The sequence below is a fragment of the Sinohyriopsis cumingii genome, chromosome 14 (genome assembly GCF_028554795.1).
Source record: "Sinohyriopsis cumingii isolate HCF-2022 chromosome 14, ASM2855479v2, whole genome shotgun sequence".
In the NCBI taxonomy this organism is placed as follows: domain Eukaryota; kingdom Metazoa; phylum Mollusca; class Bivalvia; order Unionida; family Unionidae; genus Sinohyriopsis; species Sinohyriopsis cumingii.
Window position 1 is genome coordinate 59,682,851 of NC_142974.1, and position 10,192 is coordinate 59,693,042.

Consider the following 10,192-nt stretch of genomic DNA (forward strand, 5'->3'; position numbering starts at 1 on the left):
GAGATTATTCTGGGTAGACATCCTTCGAAGCCATTTTTCAAATCGTAAGAAGAATAAGACTTATACACATAAATAGTATTTCGAATGATCATTATCAAATTTAACCATGATTTTAATACAGACTGTGGTATTCGTAATCTGGAGGCAAACCTATTTATAAATAGGAACTTAATTGCTCAATTATATATGTGATTGCTGATAGCCAGACTGGCCTGCTACTTGTACAGGTACAAACACCTGATTAAACTTCATTTAAGGTATTTGACACCAGTCTAATGCCTAATTTCAAATTACCGCATTTCCTAAAAATAGTTTCACCTAAATGTTATGTAGCAATCAACCTTCTTAGTTATGATAGAAAAGTTATTTTATTTGTATTTATTATTTTTCCATTTTGGTTAATGTCAGTTAAATAACGTTTAGTGTCTTTAATAAATTGTTTAGCAGAACGAGTGTAAATAATCCCGATGGACCCTGTTTATAATTTACAAAGTAAGTGCAATATACACGTAGAATATCAGGTACAAATTTCACCGTATTTGTACATGAAGGATACTCGTTCACGTACATAGTCAAAAACGCGTTGCATAAACCGGTATAGAACATTTTATTGATCGCCTGCACTTGTATCGACGCAATGCAACATGCTATCAAGCATCACACCGACTGGGACTTCCATTATACAAACTACATACCGAGAGAGAGAGAGAGAGAGAGAGAGAGAGAGAGAGAGAGTGATGTGGTTATGAAGCCTATATTGGTATTTATGAGGGTCGATTGTTATAGATCCTTTCAGAAGAAGACTGCTCAGAAATTTTAATGTGTAGTGGGAACAAAATACGGTATTACCTGTATCGACACCTTTTAATGAACATAGAAAATCATAACAAATCCGAAGCGTGACTATTGAATCATTAAGGGGGACGGACAGACAGACAATAAGAGAGTTTGAGTTAGTGAAAGCTGGTTAGGAATAGACACTGTAGGACAACGTAGGTATGTAATCGGAAATATTAATACTGCAATATTAATACTGCATACAAATAACGGAACCAGTGCAGATAGGTAAGGATAATCAGTCGATCACACGAGACATACGTTTCCTACGCGACTGGTTCTTTGATTGCATGTGCAAATACAAACGTATCATTACACCATCAAACTACTGTCAAAAGGTTTAAGTGGGACTAAAAAGTCCCCATCCTATAAATAAGTGTTTCTTGACTAAACTTGTTTAGTAACTTCACTGTAATTTAATAAATCAGCGAACGGATCGATAGCATTATATATATATATATATATATATATATATATATATATATATATATATATATATATATATATATATATATAATACCCAGTAACTTGTATCTTCCCTCTTTCAATACGCACTTACTTAGTATCGTAACTTAACAACCATACACCAGCAGCATTAATGTGTGGTAACTAATATTTGAAATATGGCGTTAAACACTACAACAATACAACAACAAATACTAATATTTGAAATATGGCGTTAAACACTACAACAATACAACAACAAATACTAATATTTGAAATATGGCGTTAAACACTACAACAATACAACAACAAATACTAATATTTGTATTATCTTCATAAAGGTTTACTTGTTTATCTTTAGTTTCGAATCAGTTCAGTTAGTTGCGAGCGTTTCTAATCCCCGGTAGTTCATGCATTTATTGAGTCAAAATTATTGGTATCTTATCTCCTTAAGCGATTTTACAATAAAATTGTGGTAAGAAATAGTTTAACTGCTAACTGGATAAACCAACGATACATATTGCAAACAAATGAATACATTTTTTAAAATTCTTAATGTCAAGACGTTTAGAGATAAAGAAGCGTTTCAAGCTGATTAGAGAAAAAGAACACTAAGGTATTTATAAATAAATTTTAATATAAAGGAAAGATTGTTTCTTCTCGAGAAAGAGAGCAAAATGGGTTGAAGATCTGAAATATTTTTAAAGGCTTTTAATAAGGATCATTATCGTAAAACTATCCAACTTAAATAGGCACCACTATACAAATTAGGTTGACAAATGAAGAAATCCTGTTAAACGTTATGAAATATATAAGGCATGAGCAAGCAAGTAAAAAGCAAGACGTAAACAAGCGTTCGGAAACTACATTAAACGTAACGAGGAATATAAAACTGTTTAAAATCACTTACCTTCCAAGACGTACAGAACGTGCGTTCTTGCGTATAATGATAATTATAAACAGATGCAAGTTTATTTCACTGCCTTATTGCTCGATTTGATTAAGTCCCACCTTTATCATAACCAGGAAGAAGACACGTGACTAAATGCACAGTAATATCCTATGGTGTTTCTTCTATGAAATGTTTTAGACTTGTCCAGAACAAAATCTAGATATTGAAAATCATATATTGGTTTCATATGTCTCTGTCCTGTCGCATCTGCGAACGTCTCGAACAGCTTGCCATCAACTGCGAAGACCTGGCTATGATGCTATACAGTGATTAACAACATTCATGATACCATACGAAAGGAAACAACATACTGGCCGTATATGGTGTGTAGCTTTCAGAACCTGCAAGAGCTGACTTGGATACTAATTGATTTCTAAGCACTCTGATTTACTCTGCTGCCTTTATATTCAACGTAACAAAGTATATCCACCCACTCCGTTCTTCTGTGCCTCTTTTTGACAATGGCGAAGAATCAATAGGGCATATATAAAGGAGTCGAACAAACTACCAGTAGTTAGAAAGATGGGAGGTCGTGACAGCATAGCCAATTGCTCGTTATTCAATATTTTTCATGGCCAGCAAGAAGGTGTTACTCCTGCTTCTCTTTCCTATTCTCGAGAGTACAAAACTTTGGCAAGTAAATCAAAAATAGAAGAAACAAATCAGAAATAGTTGAATGATTAATTAGATTTCATTATAAGTTAGGAATTCGTTTCATCTATTGCCCAATGTCTTCATCGGATTGGGCAAAGATTATTGCGTATTTTTGGGGTGGGCGAAAATCTCAAAAGAGCTTCGGAAATATCCTAATTTCAAACAATCAATAGCAAAATTACAAAAAGGTACTGAGACTAAAGGGCAAAAAAATACTTATTAATAAAGGCGGAATAAGTGACGGACTGATTTAATTTGGGCTTTTAATATACACGACATGATTTCACATAATGAATATTACCAAATGCATTGAACGATTTTCTCTACGATCTTGCTTGACTTAACATAATCTGCACGTTACTAAACTAAAGATTCCTTATCATTTCTGAAATTTCTGAATTATTCCAGCTGGCTGTTACTTGTGGTCTATTCATTTATTGTCGAAGAACAGTTATGCTGATCATATATTGCTACGATGCTTGATCCATGTGTTGACGGGAAAACTTAAGTCAACCTAACGTCGAAGGAAGGAGGGGGACATGGAATGAATAGTTAATTTCCAGTCCAAAATAATTCTTTTTAAAAAATGCTGCGAAACAGCAGATATCAGGCCCAGTTTCAATAAAAACATCCTAAGATCGTTCGGGGAAAAAATTATAAGTCTGTGTATGATATTTCATAAAATATATTGGAATGTGTTTTACACAACAATTGTACGTTGTCCTGTATAAATGCGATGGATGACCTTATAACCAATAACATGGATAATTTTCGCAAACCGTGACAGTCAGTGATCGTAAACATAAGTTCAAAAATTAACTGAATGTTTTGTTGATCATGATTTACAAATTTATTTTTATTATTCTCGCCGATGTTGCTTTTGAAGTAATGTCTTTATCACTTATATAATAAAGAAACTTACCATGAAGGAAAAATAATGGTTTAGAGAGTTCATTTGTATAACTTCACAGCTTAACGTTTGTACTTTAATACGCTTATATTCTTTATTTTCCCAATTAGAAGCTGTGCTTGATAAAGCGAAGGAACAGCACAAGCCAAAACCAGATATATTTGTAATCAGACAAGTTCAGAGATAAATATGCACCCGAAAGCTATTAATAACAGCAATATTACAGTCAAACATGTACAGGAGTATTGTTGATAACCGTAATATTACAGTCGAACATGCACACAAGTGCTACTAATCATTGTAATATTACAATGAAAAACATGGACACGAGTGATACTGATATATGTAATATCATAGTCAAATAATTCAAGACTATGAATGAGAAGGTGACATAACACAGATTTTAAGAGTCCCAGTTCAATGCACAGATGACAGGAACGATTTTAATTCTTCTGTGAGAACACTTGTACTAGACCAATGGTGATCGTGCTTCATGCTTCATTCAATAACTTTTCAAGATCTACCGTCATGTCCCACCCAATCACATTATCCTGACGCCAGGCCGACCAGTCCTAATACTAACCTCTTAATGCTGAGCGCAACGCGACGCAGTTGACAGTACCATTTTTATAAGTTTTAAGTATGACTCGGTCGAGGATCGTACCCGTGACCTCACGCATTCGAGGCTAACGCTCTAACCACTTAGTCCACCCGAGCGATGTGTGGAGAGAGAGAGAGAGAGAGAGAGAGAGAGAGAGAGAGAGAGAGCTATTAGTAGTTATGAGTCAATGCAAACAAATGGATAAATTTAACAATTAATGTACAATTGTCGTTTTCGTCGTTTCTGACTAAAATTATAAGACTTAATTTTGTGGGTAAAGTCCCTCTTGGAAGTCCCTCTTTCGAGGTCAAGTTATCTGTGTAGTGTTTGTTAATGGCATTAGCTTTCATTCAAGGTCAAGTTACTTTTGTAGCGTTTTTAATGACATTAGGCTTTATTAGAGATCAAGTTACCCGCATAACCTTGGTTAATGACATTAGGATTCTTATGAGGTCAAGTTACCTGCAGAGTGTGGGTTAATGACCTATTATTTTGGAGAGGCCACGTTACCTGCGTAATATTGGATTATGACCTTGGGTTTTTAACGTGTCAAACTTACCTGTATGATGTTGGATAACAATATTTAGCTTTATATACTAACAATTAACGGCACTGTCTTTGTTGAAGCCAGGTTAAATTACGATACTGTTTAGATACTTCCAATACATGCATACAAATGAAGTTTTGAAAAAGTAACTTTGAAAGCAATCAATTCCTTTTGATGAATTGGTTAATGGAAATGCTGAGGATAACATTTAATTTAAACCCATCATGCATTATTGACCTTTTCAATATATATTATTGACTTTCTCAATATACATTATTGACTTTTTCAATATGCAGTACTAACCCTTTCAATATATATTATTGGCCTTTAATATATTCGCGTGTGTGTGTTTGTGTGTGTCCAACTTTCGATTTTCAACTTTACATCGATATCGTGTGGATTCCTCGATACGATCGTAATATTACGAAATAACTTTCATGCTAGAGATATCGCGGACTATATTCAGCCGGAAGCTGGTGTAGGTCCGGAATGAGATTTCAGATACAATTAAGATGAAAATATGTGCAAAATACGCAGAGGTTAATATTATCTTTCGCTATATTGCATATTAGCACGCAACATATGCGTGATAAGGCACAATGGATCAAGATATCATTAATCTGATCAATCACAGTCGTGAGTGTTTACCGTAATCAGTTTTTGCCTTGAGTTGTTAATCGTCTTTTGTATTAAATCACCAGCTTGTAACGCGCCGGAAGTGTTGGTTGTATTTTCAGTCTTCAATGTGTGTGGGGGTGGGGGTATGCTATGTTTTTTTATATTAAAAAATCAGCTGTTGACTGCTGGTATATTTAATGCGATAGAAGAAGAGTGAACATCTAAACTATAATATTACAATGCATTTTAAACTCATCGTTCTAAAATGACTGGGTAGAGGTGATAGAAATGTGACATATGTCTCATAATAGGAATCTATATAGGAAACGGGAAAAGAAACTCACTAACTAGTTAGATATCGCGTTTTTACGAGATGTCACGAGATCAAATCAAATGTCTCGTTGAGAAGCAGCTTGCATTTAACCAATTGCTAAAATAACAAAAACCTGCCACTATGAATATAAAAGAATCATGTCTAATTATGCAATAATTATTATATCTTTTTGGTAGATACAGTTTTTATTATGTATGTAAAAGATGCTAAGGAATATTTGCAGTTAAATTCCTTCTTTTACAAGTGGGATTGCGGAAGAGACCTACATCATTGTGCTAACGTGCTAATATAATCATTAATTGTTTATATTAAAATAGTATAGTCATTTGTTTTTAACACACATACACACACACACACACACACACACACACACACAGATTACCTAATTAACGACAAAATATTGCCGAAAATCAAGTTCGAAAAGGTATGTACGTGACAAAAAGAAGAAAAGACTTTCTTTAAGTACACATGATCGTGAACGCGTGTTGCATGATCATCAAACATGAATGCAATAGTACGTCCTCTGCATCTCCTCTACGTATGGCTAATAAACATGTATCAAATGATACGTCCTCCACATCTCCTCTACGTATGGCTAATAAACACGTATCAGATAGTACATCCTTCGTGACTGCTCGAGTATAAACAGTTTGTCTTCTCTCACTAATCACCTTTAGAGGGGCTTGCATACAGAACAAAGATGATATTGACGCGTTTCGCTTCGCCTGATAAGTTTATTATCTCCCTAAGGTGTCTTAAATATCCAATCTAGTGAGAGTTATTTTATTTCAGATGATATATATCTGAGATACCTTCGCTGATGTGAAATTTAGATTCAGTTTACAGCTTCTTCTGACCTTTTCCTTTCCGGCTCAAATCAAGTCGATGCCTTTCTTTTTGTTTGATCAGTTACTCTGAATATTTTATTTAATTTGCTGCTTATAAATTAATATACAATCTACAACCTCAGGTATTCTCATAGTTTTGGAAGGGTAGCATATATTTAAAAATAACAAAACCCAAGGATACCGTATATTATAGCATACAGCAAAAACCTAAACCCCTGGAACCATAACCAAATGAAAGGAAGCACATACATACACCAAGAGACATAGGGTATCGTATGATGATAGTCGCAAAACCTGAAAATGGTATGCGGCAAAAATTTGATTGTAAATATCGAAGGCAGCACCCTGCCTAAACTGAATAAAAAATATCAAAGGCCGCACCCGGCTTAAATTGGTATTGCAATCAAAAGCCGTTAACTACTGCCATCTCTGTCTCGTGATTTGTCAGTTAGTGGCGGACCTCATTCTCACAAATATGACATCGGAAACTGATCGGGAAAATCCCCTTTCAACTTTATCGATTCGTTGTCAGTTTTACGTCTGCATAGTGTATGATTGGTAAGAAGTATATGACAGTTTGTGTTTCATATATAAATATCCTTTGGCATTTATCAACCTTCCATACCCTTCAGTGAATCGGAACATTCTCGTCTCTGTTTGATGGACGTCGAATAGATAGATCCCTAAAGAAGTCATCAGCAGTCATATCTGGGGTTAATATGGTGTTCAAAAGTTGAAATAAATTCGTTTAATCTCAAGATACTGTTACAAAACATATATACTCAAACAGAACGCAAATCAGGCTTTTCTGTTTGTAACTATATTTGTAATTTATAAGTTGATTTTTCTTCACTGTGTCTTGATCAAAATGATAAATTTCAATAGTCGCATATAGAAGCAACTGCCAGGTTGCCCATCGTCCAGATACAATGTACATAATATCATCATTCTGTGACCTAATGGGGAAGCATCTGTAAGTCCTCGACGATGGACACCCTAAAGTCCGTGGTTGTTAAAAACTTTAACACTCGGTATCCGATTGTGAAGTAATCGTAGTGATAATGCCCATCGGTAAGAGAAGTGAATAGTAACATCCTGACATAATGATGGGTTTTGAAATTAACACTCGATGGCCCTTCGGTCATCAACCACATACATTTTTATGGCTTATTTAATTACTGCAGAATTGAAATGAACATCAGAAGGAATATATCGTTGGGTTTCAATAGCTTCAAACAAAGTAGTGATAACACGTCATCGAGTTGATGTATAAGGTCAATGAAGTCATTAAGTCGTCATAATGGCCATGGTATTGAGGGCATTTAAAAGAAAGGCCACTGTACACATCTGAAGTCTCTTTTCTATCATGCGATGAACAAGGCAGAGGACATCGAGTTAACTGTTTACAGTTGGCAACCAAGTGATAAAAGTACAACTGCTTTGCACATGAGCACAACAGCACATCACACACCTAACCTTTGCATCTAGAAACAGTTTGAATAAATTCGTCAAAGCAGTGTGGTAGAAAAGGCAATACTTGCATATCAGCACATCACACACCTAACCTTTGCATCTAGAAACAGTTTGAATAAATTCGTCAAAGCAGTGTGGTAGAAAAGGCAATACTTGCATATCAGCACATCACACACCTAACATTTGCATCCAAAAACAGTTTGAATAAAATCGTCAAAGAAGTGTGGTAGAAAAGGCGATAATTGCATATCAGTACATCAGCACACAACCAGTCTTTGCATCCAACACAGTTTGAATAAATTCATCCAGGCAGTGTGGTTGAAAAAGAGATAAATTCAGTTTTTTTTTTTTAAAAATCATCTTTGTTTGATAATTCTTCATCTACTCCAACCACGTGCCTAACTTATAAACTTCCATTATAGTCCTTGAATCAACGCTGCAGGAGACGTGATGACTTCCGTAAAGACCTCTTTTGTACAATTTGTCAAGAAATGAACCCAGCGGTGGACAAGAGGGTATATGAACAAACCTACTACTCATATAGACCAAACACAATTTTACCGCACAAAATTTAAATGCAATGCTCAACCTGATTCGATCTGAAATTCCGAAATACCCCAGTTTTAACCATTTTTGACAAAGTGTACCCAAAAATGGATCAGAGGAAAGAAGTATCACCTTATTACGCATCTACACAAAACACATATCTAGCCTGTAAACGTCTATAAAATCATTAATCATGTGTGGAAGGAAAAGCATGAACCAAATTCCCAAACACATTTTCATTAAATTGTTTCAATAACTTTCCCCCTAAATAGGCCGGATGAAACAAGTTAAATCTGCCAAGCACATGCCTGATCAACAAGGTATGAATAATCAATGCCTTGCAAGCGTATAGACAGACAGACAGAAAGACCCATAGGTTTAAAGACAATCTCCTTGTTCGTCACAAAAGTGCGAAGATAATGTGGTTTATGTGTTTGTGGGTTTAATGACATTTTTCAGCATATCGTTGTCGATTCATGGCGGTCAGCATATTTTGTTAGCGAAATAAGCAAGGGAACCCCCCAGGAACAACCTCCTCACACCTGTCCACGATAGCCGAGACGAGTCTCGAATCCACGTTGACAGATGTTATCTGTACGGGCGAGCGCCAGTACATCCTGTTAGAATGATCTGACTTTTACCATCGCCTACACAAAAGGAGTCGAATAAAAATAGTGGTTTTAAACTGCGCTCAAGTCCGAGGGTGAAGACTACTTCATGACTTTACAAAGACTGGCTGACGTGTCATCACTTACAGCAACGTCAGCAGTAATTTCATGCCATTGAGACCGAATGATTTCTAAAATATTTTTCTCTTCAAAGTTGCATAAAAAACAGCACAAAATGAAGATATTTTGATGATTGTTGAAACGCCGTCAGTGTTATTTTCAACACTATTATTTTATAAGTATCTGTTCTTCCCAAATCTTGCTGAAAGTCGTCCACCTTAAACTTATCATTTTGGGAAGTATCACTACGATTACCTCCGAGTGCTTCCCAATATTTCATGTTATTAATATTCTCAAACTACTGTAAAACAAGAGCGGATATTGGTTTTAACTCCGTACATCCGTCCTCCATTCTGTCCGTCTTAGGTGAGCTATGTACAGTTGCAATAAAGTGTTACTTTTTTCCTCCAGCCCATGAAAGATTGCCATAAAAGGGATATTTATGGGTACAATCGTCATCACCTCTCCTCCACCATTACTGAAACCTTGTAAGGTTATATATGTTGCTGGTGTGGAATTACACTAAGATTGCATTGTTTCCTCTGTTACATTTTTGGAAAGTATTTGTAGCATAGCCTAAATTTCTCTAAATTGCAATTGGGGGGTAGATAGGTTTATTTGGCAAAAAAAAAAACCAAGTTTTAAAATATTATCAATTTATATCGACGGACTGTGGAAAATGTGTATCGTATTTTATTCC